The sequence below is a fragment of the Aquarana catesbeiana genome, linkage group LG08, assembly GCF_042186555.1.
Source record: "Aquarana catesbeiana isolate 2022-GZ linkage group LG08, ASM4218655v1, whole genome shotgun sequence".
Taxonomy (NCBI): Eukaryota; Metazoa; Chordata; class Amphibia; order Anura; family Ranidae; genus Aquarana; species Aquarana catesbeiana.
Genome location: NC_133331.1, coordinates 237654857 through 237672947, shown reverse-complemented (window position 1 = coordinate 237672947; position 18091 = coordinate 237654857). Strand labels below are relative to the sequence as shown.

At 45.0% G+C, this 18091-nt stretch overlaps 1 protein-coding gene across 1 annotated transcript in view; it reads right to left on the bottom strand.

Annotated features, from left to right (window-relative positions):
* The window catches only part of DRGX (dorsal root ganglia homeobox), a 408932-nt gene that overhangs the window by 199524 nt on the left and 191317 nt on the right, over window positions 1–18091 (bottom strand). The window lies entirely within an intron of this gene.

Below are 18091 nucleotides of genomic sequence, written 5' to 3'. Positions count from 1 at the left end.
TGAGACCCAAGAGAGTTCCTCCGGACCATACCCTTTCCAATGCACCAGGTACTGTATGTGTCCACGGAACCTACGGGAGTCAACAATGGATTGTACTTCATACTACTCATGGTTCTCAACCTGTACAGGGTGAGGACGAGACACTGAGGCGGTAAAGCGGTTGCAGACCAAAGGTTTTAATAAGGAGACATGAAATACATTTGAGATATATTAACATATTAGCATATTAGAAGGAAGGTTTAATGCATAAGCCACTGGGTTAATCCTGCAAAGAATATGGGAAGGCCCAATAAACCGAGGTGTGAACTTCAGAGAGGGAACACTAAGTCGGAGGTTGCGAGATGACAGCCAGACCCTGTCTCGAACCTGGTAGGAAGACGCAGGCAGGCGTCTGCAGTCAGCATGGAGTCTGTACCTATCATTAGCATGTCACAAAGCCTCCTGGACTTGTGCCCAAGTGGAACGAATGAAGACCACGGAGATGCTCCTCTAATGCAGGAATACTCTGCGGAACAAATGAGTCAGGCAACATGGAAGGTTGGAAACCATAGTTCGCCATAAACGGGGACAATCAGGAAGCAGAATTCAAGGCACTATTGTGAGCAAACCCCGCCCACGGTAAGAGGTCTGACAAGTTGTTATGATGGTCAGAAATATAGCAATGTAGGAATTGCTTCAAGGACAGATTGGCTTGTTCTGCGGCCCCATTAGACTGTAGGTGATGCGCAAAAGAGAAATCAAGCTGAATTCCCAACTGTGCACAAAAGGCTCGTCAGAACCGGGAGACAATCACCTTGGGTAGCCCATGTAAGAGAAAGATCTCCTGAGAAAAAAATGGAAGCCAGTTCCTTAGAAGTGGGCAACTTCTTAAGTGGAATACAATGAGACCTTTTTGAGAACCGGTCAACCATCATGATAACTGTGTTGCCTTGGGAGTTGGGTAACTCCACAATGAAATACATAGACAGGTGGGTCCATGGCCTCTCTCCATTGCGTATGGGTTGTAGGAGACCCACTGGAAGGCGTCTTGGAGTCTTACTCTGAGCACTCACGGAACAAACCGATACGAAGGCAGTTACATCGGCACATAGACTAGGCCACCAGAATTGAAATGAGAAAAAGAATGAGAACCAGGACAGTTTTACCTTCGAGGAGATGTCTCCATTCTTTCAGGGCTAAAATGATCGCTAACAGCTCTCTGTCACCAATCTCGTAATTGCACTCCACAGATGACAATTTCTTGGAAAAGTAACCACAAGAATGCATAGCGCTCCCAGGGGTTAGGATGTTGAGACAGAAGGGCGCCAACTCCAGTCTCGGAAGCATCAACCTCAAGGATAAAAAGGTAACGTAGGATCAGGATGTACCAACACAGGAGCAGAAAATAAGGCAGCCTTGAGACTCTCAAAGGCCTTAATAGACTCCGGAGACCAATACTCTGGGTTACTGTCCTTTCTGGTCATATCAGTCGGGGGCTTGACCAGAGGCGAGAAGTTACGAATAAACTTCTGATAATAGTTGGCAAAGCCAAAAAAACGCTGCAGAGGATGTAAACCCACGGGCCGGGGCCACTGTAGGACTGCTGAAAGTTTCTCTGGGTCCATCAAAAAACCAGCAGTGGAAATGATATAACCCAGGAATTTAATCTGTCCACGATGGAATTTGCACTTCTCAAATTTACAATAGAGATTGTTCTCTCTTAGTTTTTGAAGCACGCGACAGACATCTGTTTGGTGGCTCTCCAGGGACTTGGAAAATATACGGATATTGTCCAGATAAACCACCACACATAACTGCAACAAATCTCGGAGGACATAATTAATAAATGCCTGGAAAACTGCTGGGGCATTACAAAGGCCATAAGGCATTAAGAGGTACTCATAATGGCCTGTTCTGGTATTAAATGCAGTTTTCCACTCGTTGCCCTCCTTAATCCTCACAAGATTGTATGCCCCTCTTAAATCAAGGTTTGTAAAAAAATGTTGCTCCCTTGAGGTGGTCAAATAACTCCATAATCAACTGAATCGGATAGGCATTCTTAATCATGAAATGATTGAGACCCCTATAATCAATACAAGGTCTCAGTTCACCACTCTTCTTCACAAAGAAGAAACCAGCAGGAGACGAGGATTTGCGGATGAAACCTCGAGAGTGCGTCTGCAACATACTCCTCCATGGCCTTATCCTCCAAGACCGACAAAGGGTAAACCTGGCCACGAGGGGGTATGGAACCAGGTTAAAGGTCAATTGCGCAATCATACGACCGGTGTGGAGGCAAACTACCCGTTTTGACCTTTGTCAAAGACATCGCTAAAATCGCGGTACTCCTCCGGCAGGGAGGAGAGAGAAGTGCACAGGACCTTGGCTACCTTCTGGTAGCCAGTCTTACATCATTGTGGTGATCAGGAGAGAATCTCGGCACGGAGCCAATCAAAAGAGGAGTTGTGCCTCTGTAACCAAGGATAACCAATAACCAGCGGAAATTTAAGTGAAGAAACAACTTGGAATTGGATTATCTCATAGTGAAGAGCCCCTACGGTCATGGACAACGGAACAGTCTCATGAGTCACATGGGCAGGCTGTAGCGGTCTCCCATCAAGAGCCTCAAAGGCAAGTGGAGTGTCACGCAGCTGCAGTGGAAACGAGTTCTTCGATACAAAGGCAGCATCAATGAACAGGCCTGCAGCCCCAGAGTCGATTAGAGCCTGTATCTTGACGGACGACTCAGCCCAAGAAAGGGTAGCCGAAACCAGGGGCTTATTCTTCTGGATAACTGGGGACGAAACAATGCCACCTAAGGTCTGTTCGTGACAGGACCTCAATGTCCGGGCGTTCCCTGGATGGGTAGGACAAGACTTCAAAAAGTAACCTGCCTGGCCACAATAAAGGCACAATCTCTCCCTCCTCCTAAGGGTTCTCTCATCCACCGAGAGACACGTGAAGCCCAAGTGCATGGGTTCATCTTCACTGACCGACTCCATACTAGGAGGCATGGGAGGCTCGGAGACAAATATACAGGAGGCTTCCGCAAGTGCTCCCTTAAAAAGAGTCTTTAAGTCTGGAGTCAATGAGGATGGCAAACGTGATCAATTTCTCCAGCTCAGTGCTGCTATCTCATCCTTGATGGCATCCGAGAGACCATGGGAAAAAGCAGCCACGATGGCCCTTTTTGTTCCAAGCAACCTCTGCTGCCAGAGTACGGAATTCAATGGCGTAATCGGCAACAGTTCTCGTACTCTGTTTGGACATGAGGCACTTGGCAGCAGAAGCGGAGCGTGCAGGAACATCAAATATCCTTTTAAAGGAAGCCACAAACTCAGGTTAACTCAAGACAACAGTTTTTTGCGTCTCCCATAGACGATTTGCCCAGGCCAAGGCTCTCCCAGAAAGCAAAGATATCATGAAATCTACTTTGCTTCTGTCTGTGGGAAATGCCTGGGGCAGCATCTCAAAGGTATAGAAACGCTCTGCATTGGACTGGATTGCCTCCAAATAGTTTGGGAAGCTGAGCAGAACCAGACATGCCTCTTATAGAGGTACTACGCAAGGCGCATGCCTGCACAGAGACTGGAGCAGCAGCAGGGATGGCCTACAACACAGGTTGTACCAGAGCAGCCACAGTGAAAGATTCCAGGTGAGCCGTGCGACTCAGGAGTGTTTGCCACGCCATGGCAAACTGATGCATGCGGTGATCCTGCTCCTCCAATATAGAAAAAATATTACCAACAAGTGGATTGACTACATCTTCTGAATTCATGGCCTTTGCCTACTGTCAGAAACCATGAATCAGACTGAGACAGAAGTACAGTTAAATCTCACTTGTTTAATAATAATAATAAAAAAAGGTAAACCGATTAAATGTAGTCAAAACCAGTTCAGGAACCGGAACGGATAGTCAGACAAGCCAAAACATCAGGGAGCCACAGCAAGCAGGATCTGGAGCAAGAAGGAATGTCAGCCAAGCAAGTCTTTAACAGGAACACAGGAGAGCGTCTCTAGAGATTTGACCAAGGCGAAGGCAGAGATCATCTGGGCTGGACTTATGTAATTGTACATGTTGATCATATCCCCCCTTATCTCCTCTACTCAAGAGGGAATAGATTCAGTTCCTGTAATCTTTTCTCAAAACTGAGCATCTTCATGCCTCTTAGCAGTTTGATTGCCCTTCTCTGCACTTTCCCCAGTTCCCCGATATCCTTTTTGAGAACTGGTGCCCAAAACTGAACTGCATATTCCAGATGAGGAATACTTGTGCTGTAGGTAAGTACACTGCAAAATTGTAGGTTTTTAGAAGGCTTTAGCTTAAATAAAAGTGCAGATATCTCTTGACCGCAGAATTGTACAATGCAGTGGCAACCATACCACCAACTTTCTTAGATAAGAAAGGAGGACACCTTTAAGCACAAAGTATGAAGGCAAAGGACACAACCCTTCCCACCCCCCAGTTCTCTTTTCATTGCTTCCTTTGTGTGACATGCTTGGTGATCTTGCCAGTCCCCCTGCCTTCCTATTTCAAACTGACCATGCCAGAGCATGGAAACACATCTATCTCAATATGGTCAATTTTCTTCTTTGCATTCTACTTGGGGGCACAGTTCTGACATGCCCCCTGCACTGAGGAGATCAGTGTACTGCTGTTTCTCTGCCTCCTGCCGACATGCCTGGCATATATACACAGCAAGTAAAATAAGTATTGAACACACACTATATATATATATATATATATATATATATATATATATATATATATAATTACATACACATATTACATACAGATACAGCGAGGTTGAAAAAAGACACAAGTCCAATCTATGCGATTGTGTCAGTATTGCATTGTATATCCCTGTACAGTATGCTGTGGTCCATTTTGGATTTCTGTTTTAACCCTGAGTTGTTTTATAAGGTAAGGGATTACATCTACTCTAATTCTGAGCACTGCAAACTGAAAATGCTAATTTTATTTTTATTATGCAAAACTCCCCCATCCATCCATGTCTTTGCTTTATTTTGTTGAGAAATCACTTTCAAAAACACCCTCTAGCGTTCCTAGCTGTGGTCATCTTGAGTAAGGGCCAAGGATTCATGTAGCATTTACTTTCTGGAATCAATCTGCCTTTAGTTCAGGCATGCAGGAGGGTGCACTTAGCTGAGAAAGCCCCTCCTACAGATTAAAGAAAAAAATAGCCATGAAGACTCCAGGGATGCCTGACATCATTTTGACCTAGGCCAGAAACCAGGAAGTAACTGAAGAAATGTTAAACAAGTAAATATAATGTACATTCCTATTTACTAAAGCTTGAAGCATAATGATTAAAATCATTAATGTTGACAGAGAGTTAAGTTTTGCTTTAAACTCACAAGTAAAAATAGACTGTGCACTTTGCTAGTGCATAAATAAACAGAATCGCAGAGCTAACCAAAAAATTAATTGTGACACCAACATATTCCTATACAACCAGTGACAACTATTAAAACAAGTTGTAATATAATTCAAAAACTGAAACTCAATTCATGGGAAGATCTTCATATAGTAAAAAAGTGGTCCATCAGGGGAATATTCCTTCTAATGCGAGTCCCATCACCAAGATAAGTAAAATTGCACATGTAGGACCTTGAAATAAGGAGGTATGTGCATTTAATAACCCCAGTGAAATCTGTTGTCACTTCCAGCAGCTGCAACCATAGATTCCTCCATCTCAGTCTTTTATACTTTCATATAGAGATAAAAACACCAGACATCAGTCAGCCTGGAAATTTTAATTCAGTCAGTATTAAGATGCATTCTAGATGCAAAAACATACTCTCATAGTGCAGTAATATATATATATATGCTGCAAGCTAGGCTTGTCTGTTTTGATCTGGGGGCTGGGAGTGGTTAAAGTAGCAGTGGGTGTGACCACCTGGGCTCCAGTTCTGAGGCACCTCCCCTGCTTCCAGGGAGAATGTTCTGGAAGAGGAGGCTGGTCCTAGAGCTGGAGTGGCAGGCAGCACACATGGGAGCTCTGACCAATCTCTAACTGGCATTGGCAGGGGGCGGGTCTCCTATATCTGCTGAGGTGGTAGGTTAATTGGCTTCTGTCCAAAATTGGCCCTAGTAAATGAATGTGAGTTGGGAACTTTGGATTGTGGGCTCCTTGAAGGTCGGGACCAATGTCAGTGTGCGATGTATGTGTGGAGGGCTACGTAAATTGACAGCGCTATATGGGTACCTTAAATAAAAATAGGGATATGTGTAGACACGCACCCACACTCACTCAGGTTGAACTGGATGGACTGGTGTCTTTATTCAACCTTGCTAACTATGTAACTATATGAGGTCACATGCTGCTGGGGAGGAGTAGTCGACTGGGTGACGTGAGGAATGGAGTGCTAGACAGCCCCAGGAGCACACCCCTATCTGGGGGGTGGTGGTGTGGGATTGCAGGAGGTGGCCCGGGGAGAACTGTGAAGGAACATTGCCTCTACATGGTCATTGGCAATGTCTCTGTCACCACATGGTGGGTGGCAGGGAACTCCTGGAGCAGAGGGGCAGGAGAAGCTATCGGAACGCATGATTCGGGAAAGTTCCTCATCAAGGACTCAGGGCTGGAAGGTTGGAAGGTCGGTGAGTGTTACCACAGTGGATGGCTGGAGGTGCCAGGGATTCTCTAAGGGAATTCTGCTTCTACACAGTCACTAGCAGAGTCTTTATCATGCACATGGTGGATGGTGAAGAGTCCTGGATCAGAGAAGAGACTGTGGAGATGTGTGTCAAATCAGTGTGGCTGGCTGGCACATGGTTTGCACGTAGGACTGGCTGGGAGCAGTAGTCCATTTCCTAGAAGATAGACTTTAACCTTTAACCTAGTAGCAGCGAGTCACCAGAGATAGTAGAGGGGCTTATTCAGAGGGCGTTCTTCATACCCATTAGAAGAGGATGTGTTATACCTTTTAAATGCAATTACAAGTTGCGCAGGAGGAAACAAGTGTGCAAGGAGAAGCAAGTTTTGGGCAGGTGGCAACACTGTGTCCTGGCCTAGGCGGACAAGGCCCAGGCCTAGGGCAGCACTTTGCAGGGGGCAGTATGGAAAGAGTCCCAGCCGGCTTGCGCTACACTGTTAGTGTAGCGCCAGTTTTTATGGGGTGGACTGGGCTGAGAGGAAAATTAGTCTAACGCCCCCATAAAGCGGCCGCACTGCTTCTGGTATGCGGGCGGCCGGCATTCTGCAACTGGGGGAGGGGGCGCGCTGCTTCTAATTTTGACTGTCCTCTAATCCTGGACCACAAACCTTCCTCACTGCGCTATATGTTTTCTGCTGTACCATTGGCATGGTTATATCTTCTTAGTCCTCTCCATAAAATTATCAGAAATTTGTGCTTAAAGTAGAACTATAGGCAACACTTTTTTTTTTTTTCATTTTGGATAGAATAAGGGAGGGTTATAGCCCCTGTCAGTTTATTTTTTACTATCCCTGTTCCATTGCAGAGATTTCCCTTCACTTCCTGCCCCATAGCCAAACAGAAAGTGAGAGGAAATCTATGCAAATTAAGGGAATCCATTGCGCCCCCCCCCGGCCCTCAGAACTAGTGTCCCACTCGAAAATTTCAGGGCGGGTGTGGCCTTGACAGGAAGGGGTGGGTCATATTTAAATTAGAGGTTGCACGAGTTTAGTCAGGCCTGGGGCAGCACAAAACCTAAATACACTACTGGCAGGTGGTGAAGAGAACCAAGACCATTACTTTTACACAGTCAAGTGATGTTTCTGTCCCTCACACGGTGACATATGGAGAACTTTTAGGAACAGTAGTCTGCATGGAGATGCAGAGGGAGCAATAGTCTGCATGGAGATGCAGAGGGAGTAACAGTCTGCAGGGAGTCAAGTGTGCACATTCAATCTTCTGTCTCTAACTACTGTATGATCAAAGTAATTGAAATCTGTAAATATGATGGCAATGATTGATTCTATGGGCATCCCATATCCCAATCCCTATCCAAGTTGTACCCCCCATAAAACAACAAAAACAAAGCTCGCAAATGACTGTTCATTGTCTCTGGAAAAGATGCATGAAGTCTGGCAGTGGGGTAATTTGACGGATTGTTTGTCAGTAGTGCTAACACTATGGCTACATATATAAGGTAAAACAAAAGTATAAAAAGTCGGCATAAAAAAAAAACTCACGCGTGCGTCGCTGCCCTATACAAGAGACATAAGCATTTGATATCAGTGTAGAAAGCTCTGCCCTATGCGTTTTGTCCAGTAGAATTTCATCAGGTGCCCCTACTTGTGTGAAAGATGGAGACAAAGGAGTCTAGGGTTGCAACTGCTGGAAGTATTGAATTTATATATACACTCACCGGCCACTTTATTAAGTACACCTGTTCAATTGCTTGGTAACACAAATTGCTAATCAGCCAATCGCATGGCAGCAATTTAATGCATTTAGGCATGAAGACTGGGTGAAGACTACTTGCTGAAGCTCAAACTGAGCATCAGAATGGGGAAGAAAGGGGATTTAAGTGACTCTGAATGTAGCGTGGTTGCTGGTGCCAGACAGGCTGGACTGAGTATTTCAAAAAGTTCTGCTCTACTGGGATTTTCATGCAGAACCATCTCTAAGATTTACAGAGAATGGTCCAAAAAAGAGAAAATATCCAGTAAACGGAGGTTGTGTGGAGTAAAATGCCTTGTTAATGTTAGAGGAGAATGGGCAGACTGGTTTGAGATGATTGGCAACAGTAACTCAAATAACCACTCGTTACAACCAAGGTATGCAGAATACCACAAGGTCTCTAACATCCACCAGCTTTGTGATGTCGTCATGGAGGAGTGGAAGAGGACTCCAGTGGCAACCTGTGAAGCTCTGGTGAACTCCATGCCCAAGAGGGTTAAGGCAGTGCTGGAAAATGGTGGCCACACAAAATATTTACACTTTGGGACCAATTTGGACATTTTCACTTCGGGGTGTACTCACATTTGTTGCCAGCGGTTTAGACATTAATGTCTGTGTTGAGTTATTTTGAGGTGACAGCACATTTACACTGTTATACAAGCTGTACACTCACTACTTTGTAGCAAAGTGTCATTTCTTCAGTGTTGTCACATGAAAAGATATAATATATTTACAAAAATGTGAAGGGTGCACATGACACCATTTTTTTTCAGAACAAAATCCTTTTTAAAAACTAAAAACTTTGGAAGTGCAGCTGCACTCTGTAAGTGTGTTGTTCCAGAGCTTAGTAAATGAAGGGAAGCTCTGCTCACTTCCATCATCCAACCATTTGCCTTTTTTTTTTCTCCTTGCACGTTATAGGGTATTCTTTGCAAAGTGAAGTTTTGCCTCATTTACTAAGCTCTGGAGCAAATTCCCTGCCAGAGTGCAACTGCACTTGCAAAGTGCAGTGAATTTTCCTTAATTAAATGAATGCACCCCATTCAGTTTAGTACTGTACACTTCATCTTTATCATGAAGCATGAGACATTTTATAAGCATTTTTCTTAAAAAATTATACTGTTGCTGTTTGCCACAGGATTGCAGAAGGGGCAGACCAACTATTTACCAAAAATTGTGTAGTGCTGGTAGATTTGCAGTCTAACGCAGGTTAGGTAAATTTAGTAAATTGTGTGTTAGGAAGGTTAAAAGTTCGCCTCTGTTCCAGCTTGGCTGATGTTGTGTGTGCTTCCGTGCTGACCGGTGGGTGTCGCTGTTACCACTGGTCGGTGTTGGAAAGGCAACGTGTCGAAGTGTATAGATGCTCCTCTGTCTCAGAGACAAGCTCGGTGGAGGTGGTCCTCCAGGTTGCATTCTGGGAAGGGAGTATTTATGGGACAGACACCATGTTCTAGAGTTCGTTTTACAGCCACCTGCTGGCCCTCCTGGCCGACAGGTATGCGTTAAGGAGCTACCTCGTGGTCCTCCGATCGGGAGGCCCACGATGCTACGGCGCAGGGGTGGGTCCAGAGGCTTGTCTGTGGCCTACCACTGCGGCCGAGGAATGGTCCTGTGTGACGAAGCTGGACAACCAAGGAGATCCCAGGGGAGGACCCTTCTTGGAGAGATCACGCGGTGAGCTGGTCTATAGAGGGGCCTGGTGACTCGGTTGGAGGACGTATCCAAAAGAAGTGACCATACAGCATAGTGTTACCGGTTCGGCTTAAAGGTTCACGCACTGTGACTGACTTTCATTCCAGAAAAATCTGATACATCCTGTGGCAGAGGATCGTATGGATTTACCCCCCCAAACAAGTCTGTGGCAGAGACTTAATTCGTGCTGCGTACTGGCTGCTAGACCAGTGAGAGAGGCCTATCCAGACGAGCAAGGAGTGTGTCCCATGAGGGGAGCGCATTCCACATAATTATCTGAATTCTACCAGGACATTTGTCGCTAAGATTCTATAAGAAGATATTTGAGTTTCTCCTGAAAGTTTCCTTTTCCTCTTCTTTCCTGCTACTTCCTAAAGTTTGTTTGTTCAATAAAGCATTGAAAACGTACTCCAGTGTTGGTGCGTGTGTCCTCTAGCAGTAAACTCAACGGAACCCCTAGTCCAGGTGCCGGTGAAACCAAGGGAAGCAAAGTGAATGTAATAGACCCACTTAAACCAACAGCTCCACCGTGAGTTAGTGCTACATGTGGGGGCGTCGTCCGGGATTTGTTGACCGACAATTGTTGCAACCCAGTGGACTGTTTTACTGGGAGTTTACAGAGAGAGATGGACTTTGAAAAAAAAAATCTTTTCAGGAAGATGAAAGGTTAAACTGCGGGACTTTGCTTTTGAGTGCGTAGATGCTGGGCGCCAGAAGAGGCCCAGGAGCTACGTGACTGAAAGAACAAGTGGGAGGAGTTACCCTACTTGCTACCGCGTGGGACACGTGTAGTGTGTTTGGCGCCAGAAGAGAAGCCTCGTGATCGTGCTGAAAGATCAGAGTGTGGCCATGTCTTTTCCGGCGTTGCAATCGGTTGTGGAACCCAGAGTGTTCCCTGCAAGCACCGTGATGAATACTGTGCAATCTGGAACTCTGCTCACGGATGCTGGAGTTCGAATGAAGCCGCAGGGGAAGTTTGTCCTGTATACCTCGGGAGATGTTGAGGGACTGGGCATGACTTGCCATCGATGTGGAGGATTGGCCGTGCATCTTCGTCCATTTGGCCGATGTCCGCAGTGTGGAGAGTACTTGTTTGTGGTGGAGCCATCCACCATGCCACCCCATGCCTATCGGATGGATTGGGTGACAGGTATTGCTACAGTGGAAGCTGCTACTGCTGCAGAAAGAGAGCGACAGGCCGCTACTTTGCCTGTTGCTACTGAAAATGTTTCAGAAAGAGACACTGTTGCTGCCGTCTCATCAGGAGACATTATTTTGATTTCTGAGTCCACTACGCCTTTTCCTGTAGTACCTACTCAGAAGAAAGTGGGCTATGTGAAGGCTTCCCGCGGCCATGGTCGAGGCCTACTCCAGAGGTTACCTGAGCCGGAGCTACCAGAGTCTACACCTTTGACGGGTAAGCCACTGTGGGGGACTGTAAATAAATATTTGCCAGCGGAAGAATTAAGGGACTTGGAAATAGAATCCATGTCGGATCTTTCCGGGGATAATGACTTGTTTGAAACCATGTCGCAAGAGCTATTGTGGTCACAAGGCGAAGATGTTGCCTCCACAATGACCCTTCCTGAATGGACGTCGCCCTGTGTGGAGACGCACAGTGCTGTTGCTGGGACTTTGTCAAAAGTTATTGATTCGCTACAGACACCGGCTGGGTCTATGGTGAAAAAGTCGTTGGATTCCTGTGTACCGCCTGGTATGGGGAGAGACAGACCTTTGCCAATACTTGCTCGCTTGCAAAGGATGTTAAATAAGCGTGTGGCTGCAGAGTATGGATTGGAGTTCCCCTATGTGCCTCAGGATGTCATGCGGGAGATTGAAGTTAATCGGGAGCTTTGGTATAGTGACGCTATTTGGGACTACTTGTCTGTGCCTAAGCCCTTTAGAAAGACTGGATGTTCTGTCCGGATGGATGAATGTTTCAACGGATGCTTCGTACATTGGAACTATGGTCGGCATATCTATGCTGATAAAGTGGTAATCTGCAGACTGGGAAAGGACAATGCTGTGTACTTTATTACCACTGTGGATAAAGAAGGAAAATACTTGACTTTGCCAGATCCTCAATTTTACTGGTAATTATGGACACTATTGCTTTAAAGTTACTTAGCCAGGTAGTGAAAGTGTAAAGAGATCTGCGTGGTCAAGATCTACAAATCCTGTTCTGTGTTTTAAATCCAAGGACTTCTGTTTGCTAGCCGGATTTCTTTTACAAAAAAAAAGGTCTCATGCAGGGATGGACTTCGAAAGTTTTTTTCTCTAATATAAAATAATAGGAAGAGAGTCTCATTTTAAATGAGGCTTTGCTCCTGGTGTTGCGCAATGTGTATATATGTGTGCTTAAATATGTTTCTTTTTCAGGGATCATCGGATTATATCTATAGCTGGGAGGCTTTTCAGCTAGTTAGTTAGGGAGGATGTGTACAATTATATTGTGGTTTTGTTCGCGGCTGTGAACATATTGTTTTATAAGATATAAGTCTCATAATGTCTTTATACTGTCCTTTCTCTCTTTCTTTGCCTATCTGAAGTTATGAGAAACTCAAATGCTACTCTCAGGCTTGAGAGTTACTGTTACTGTGTTGGGACAGACGTTGGGGACAACGTCTGTTAAAGTGGGGGGAGTATGTAGCGCTGGTAGATTTGCAATCTACCGCAGGTTAGGTAAATTTAGTAAATTGTGTGTTAGGAAGGTTAAAAGTTCGCCTCTGTTCCAGCTTGGCTGACGTTGTGTGTGCTTCCGTGCTGACCAGTGGGTGTCGCTGTTACCACTGGTCGGTGTTGGAAAGGCAATGTGTCAAAGTGTATAGATGCTCTTCTGTCTCTGAGACAAGCTCGGTGGAGGTGGCCCTCTGAGTTGCATTCTGGGAAGAGGGTATTTATGGGACAGACGCTATGTTCTAGGGTTCGTTTTACAGCCACCTGCTGGCCCTCCTGGCCGACAGGTATGTGTTAAGGAGCTACCTCGTGGTCCTCCGATCGGGAGGCCCACGATGCTACGGCGCAGGGGTGGGTCCAGAGGCTTGTCTGTGGCCTACCACTGCGGCCGAGGAATGGTCCTGTGTGACGAAGCTGGACAACCAAGGAGATCCCAGGGGAGGACCCTTCTTGGAGAGATCACGCGGTGAGCTGGTCTATAGAGGGGCCTGGTGACTCGGTTGGAGGACGTATCCAAAAGAAGTGACCATACAGCATAGTGTTTCCGGTACGGCTTAAAGGTTCAAGCACTGTGACTGACTTTCATTCCAGAAAAATCTGATACATCCTGTGGCAGAGGATCGTACGGATTTATCCCCCCAAACAAGTCTGTGGGAGAGACTTTTAATTCGTGCTGCGTACTGGCTGCTAGACCAGTGAGAGAGCCCTATCCAGATGAGCAAGGAGTGTGTCCCACGAGGGGAGCGCATTCCACATAATTATCTGAATTCTACCAGGACATTTGTCGCTAAGATTCTATAAGAAGATATTTGAGTTTCTCCTGAAAGTTTCCTTTTCCGCCTCTTTCCTGCTACTTCCTAAAGTTTGTTTGTTCAATAAAGCATTGAAAACATACTCCAGTGTTGGTGCGTGTGTCGTCTAGCAGTAAACTCAACGGAACCCCTAGACCCGGTGCCGGTGAAACCAAGGGAAACAAAGTGAAGGTAACAGACCCGTTTAAACCAGCAGCTCCACCGTGAGTTCGAAAAAAGAATTGGGCCCAAAACCCAATGCCTGCGGTACAGCAGTGAACATTTTAGTATATTATAAATATATTCATATTACAGCTACCTTTTTGTCTTCAATCTTTTAACTAGTTTTTTTATGTAAACAAGCAAAATTCATTAAATACTATCCTTTTACATTTGGCTAGGCTAGCAAGATGAAAATATAAATGACTGCATAGCTGGAGAAACAATTTTTGTGCCATGCTTGGTTTCATTTACCTGTGGATAATCAGCTGGAGTTTAGAAAGGAGCTGAGAGAAGATAGATCCTGTTGCTCCCAATTAATATGTGGTCTCTGTTAATTAATAGTCTAGGTATGCTGCCAGTTATTAAAGTATGTGACTGAATCGAATAAATCCACAGGCCCTCGATGCTTTTAGCAGTAAATAATTGCAATGACAGGAAATCTACTCCGTTAGACTGCACAATCAGAAGATCATCCTGTATTTGCCACAAAAATACACCTAGACTTTGACTGGGACAGAAAACCACACAGCAAGTCCTTCATTTGATAGATGTTTTCTGTAATGATGGCATCATATGTTATTTGGCCTAACTGATCTGCCTTCGAATGCTACTTATCACATTTACACAATGTGAAAAATTAAAGCAGTATTAAACCCAAAAGCAAACATTCATTGTATTGCAGCTTACCAATCATTAGATGTAGGGGCTGCATTCGTTTTCTTTTTTAGGTCTTGGCCTCTGTTTTCCCCTGGTGATCTGGCCAGTAACACACTTCCTGTATTGGAGTGCCCCCACTCTGGATGAAGGAGCACAGAGAGCAGATTTGGACATCAGCATTGTCAGTCTGAGGGGAGGTGAATGCTAGTGTATTTAAATCTGCTAGTACTTCTAACAAATTGAAGCTGAACTCCAGCTAATACTTTATAATCAGATACAGCAAACCCTGTCAGTGTTAAATGGTTTGTCTCATCCCTGTAACTGCAAAGAGCTTTTCTGTTGAAAAACAACAAATTTACTGGCTTGATCACCAGGTGAAAAAAAAGGAAAGCGCCTAAAAAAGAAAACTATTACAGCCATCACATCCAAGAATTGGTAAGCTATAATATAATGTTTGCTTTTGGGTTTTATACTGCATTAAAATGTTTTTTGACCAAAAAAATGTTTAAAGTATAACTAAAGGCAAACTTTTTTTGTTGTGGACATGGATTAGAACACCTATTGCGATCTGTGCCATTAGGGGGATTCACCATCTCTCTTTATTCCGTTTACCATTGTCATCGAAAGTGAAAGTAAAATAAAATGCCACATTTTGAGTTGTCCCCAGAAAAAAAATAGGGGGAAAAGTTCCAATGGGGACACTGGTGACCTGGGGGTCCCCAAGGAATTCCCTTAATTTACAGGGATTTCCTCTTACTTCCTGTTTCGGCTATGGGACAGGAAGTGAAGGGAAATCTCCCCAATGGAACACAGATGGTGAAAAAAACTGATAGAGGTTATAACCCTCACTCAAATAATAAAAAACACATTGCCTATAGTTCTACTTTTAACATAACACAATAAAAAAAATGTAGTGCTTAAAGGAGAAGTTCATTTTTTTTTTGTTTTCTTTTTCTAAATTCCAGCTCCCCCCATGTACCAATATACCATTAATGTACGACTTTTGCAGAGTCCTCCTGAGATAGGCCCTGTCACTGTGCCGACCAGCAGCTGCAGGAACCAAAGGTCTGGAGAAGCAAGATGGCCATCTTGCATAATCACTAAATACACGGGCAGTGATCATTCGTTTGGCAGAGTGTGCAGGAGCTGAGCGATGAGAAAACAGCCTATGTGGATAGAGCTGTAATATTGAAAATGCGTTCTGAAAAACTTAGATATGAATGGAGCCTCATTGTTCTTGTGTCAAACCAATTTCACTTTCAGGCCCCAGTCACATTTAACGTAGTGGGAGAACACGTTTTTTGACATGCGTTTTCCCACAACGTGCATAGAGCAGCCTGTTGATTGCAATGAGCTGTCAAACACATTTTTATTATTATTATTATACAGGATTTATATAGCGCCAAAAGTTTACATGGCAAAGTAGCTCATGGGACATTTTGCCATGTTGCGGGTTGCAACATGGCAAAATGGGTCGAGTTTTTTACTGTGCGTTTTTCGGTATTTTTTTCGTGTGGCAAAATGTGTGTTTGCTTCTGTGTTTGGTGTACCGTTTACAATTGTCAAGAGAAATTTTGAAAAGCGTGGGGCAAGAGGATTTTCTCAGTACCATCAGAAGACATTAACAAAATAGGTTTGAAATCCATATTTTTTATTTACATACAAGTAAACAGTATTAAAATAGTCTATCAAGACAAAGGTATACAAACCAATTCCTCTAGACCAGGGGTAGGCAACCTTAGAGAGATGGAGATCTACTTGAACAACACTGATGAAGTCAAAGATCACCGGGCACATGGGTTGATTTACTAAAGGCAAATAGACCGTGCACTTTGCAGTTGCTCCAGAGCTTAATAGTACCAAATCAGGTGCAAGGCAAATTAAAAAAACAGCATTTTTGCTTGCACAGGATTGGATGATGGAAGTCAGCAGAGCTTCTTCTCATTTACTAAGCTCTGGAGCAACTGCACTTGTAGAGTGAAACTGCACTTTGCATAATCTACTTGCCTTTGGTAAACCAACTACACAGTGTCCTGTTAGGGCCGGTTCACACCAGAATGCAGTGCCAGAAAAAGGCATGTTCCATGTGTGTGTTTTCTGCACTGTGTTCAAAACACACCGCCTTTGTAATCTACTGTGGGTGATAATACATTGTTAACCCCAAACGTAGATCGCAAACAGTGTGTTTGTGAGCACAAAAATAAAATTAGTATGAAGCGTGCAGGGTTCATGAGTGCGTTGCGCTCAGAATGCAGGGATCAGGAGTGCGTTGCGCTCAGAATGCAGGGATCAGGAGTGCGTTGCGCTCAGAATGCAGGGATCAGGAGTGCGTTGCGCTCAGAATGCAGGGATCAGGAGTGCGTTGCGCTCAGAATGCAGGGATCAGGAGTGCGTTGCGCTCAGAATGCAGGGATCAGGAGTGCGTTGCGCTCAGAATGCAGGGATCAGGAGTGCATTGCGCTCAGAATGCAGGGTCCAGGAGTGCATTGCGCTCAGAATGCAGGGTCCAGGAGTGCATTGCGCTCAGAATGCAGGGTCCAGGAGTGCATTGCGCTCAGAATGCAGGGTCCAGGAGTGCATTGCGCTCAGAATGCAGGGTCCAGGAGTGCATTGCGCTCAGAATGCAGGGTCCAGGAGTGCATTGCGCTCAGAATGCAGGGTCAGTTGCACTCAGAATACAGAGTTGGGGGGGGTTGATATGAAGGGTGGTAGAGGATACTGCTATGGGGGTGGCCTTGCCCATAGCAGTGTCCACTGCCCCCTTCACATCACCTCCCCAGCCCCCCACAGTAGAGTCCTCTTCTTCCCCCTTTGGCAGTGACCTCTGGACCAGGACCGTCTTAATAGCATCATGGGCCCCTGGGCAAAGTAATGCTCTGGGGCCCCTACAATGGAGACAGTGCAGGTAAATAGTAGGTCAATCAAGTAGGACAGTAGTAGGGCATCAAGTAGGTATGAGGCAGACAAGCAGAGCTTCCCCTTTTGAGTGGAGCTCCACATTAACTACATGAATAATCATTCTGTATAGCAAAGTAACAGTGGGAAAATACTACATACATAAAGTAACAAGGCTGTCCTGTGCATATAATATATCTGCTAGATTGATGCCTCCCCAGCACTATGGCCTCTCTACACAGCAGATATTCCCAGCATTCTGACCCCTCTACACCCCAGATATCCCCCCAGCACTCTGACCCCTCTATACCTTAGATATCCTCCCAGCACTCTGACCCCCTCTACACCCCAGATACCCCCCCCCAGCACTCTTACCCCTCTACACCCCAGATATACCCCCCAGCACTCTGACCCCTCTACACCCCAGATATCCAATGATGAGAATCACATGCTCTCCCAGATCCAAATACCAAAGCACCCCCCAGAGCCTGCACAGCCAGACCCAGGTACTAGCAGGGCAAGTTTACCACAAAACTGACAGTGTAAACAGTACAACATTATATCATATAAACAAAAGAAAATATTGACATATAAAAAGGAAAACAAAAAAGGGTACATTTATGAATCCTCAAAATGCAGTTCTACCGTAAATCTAATCAATTAGGATAAACTCTAGCGTTCTTTATTCTAGACAGGATTCTGGAATAGATGTGGAAAACACAAAAGGAAAAATAAACAAACGTGGAAACAAAACCAAACAAGGGAAGGGGAAAAGAGGAAGGGAGAGA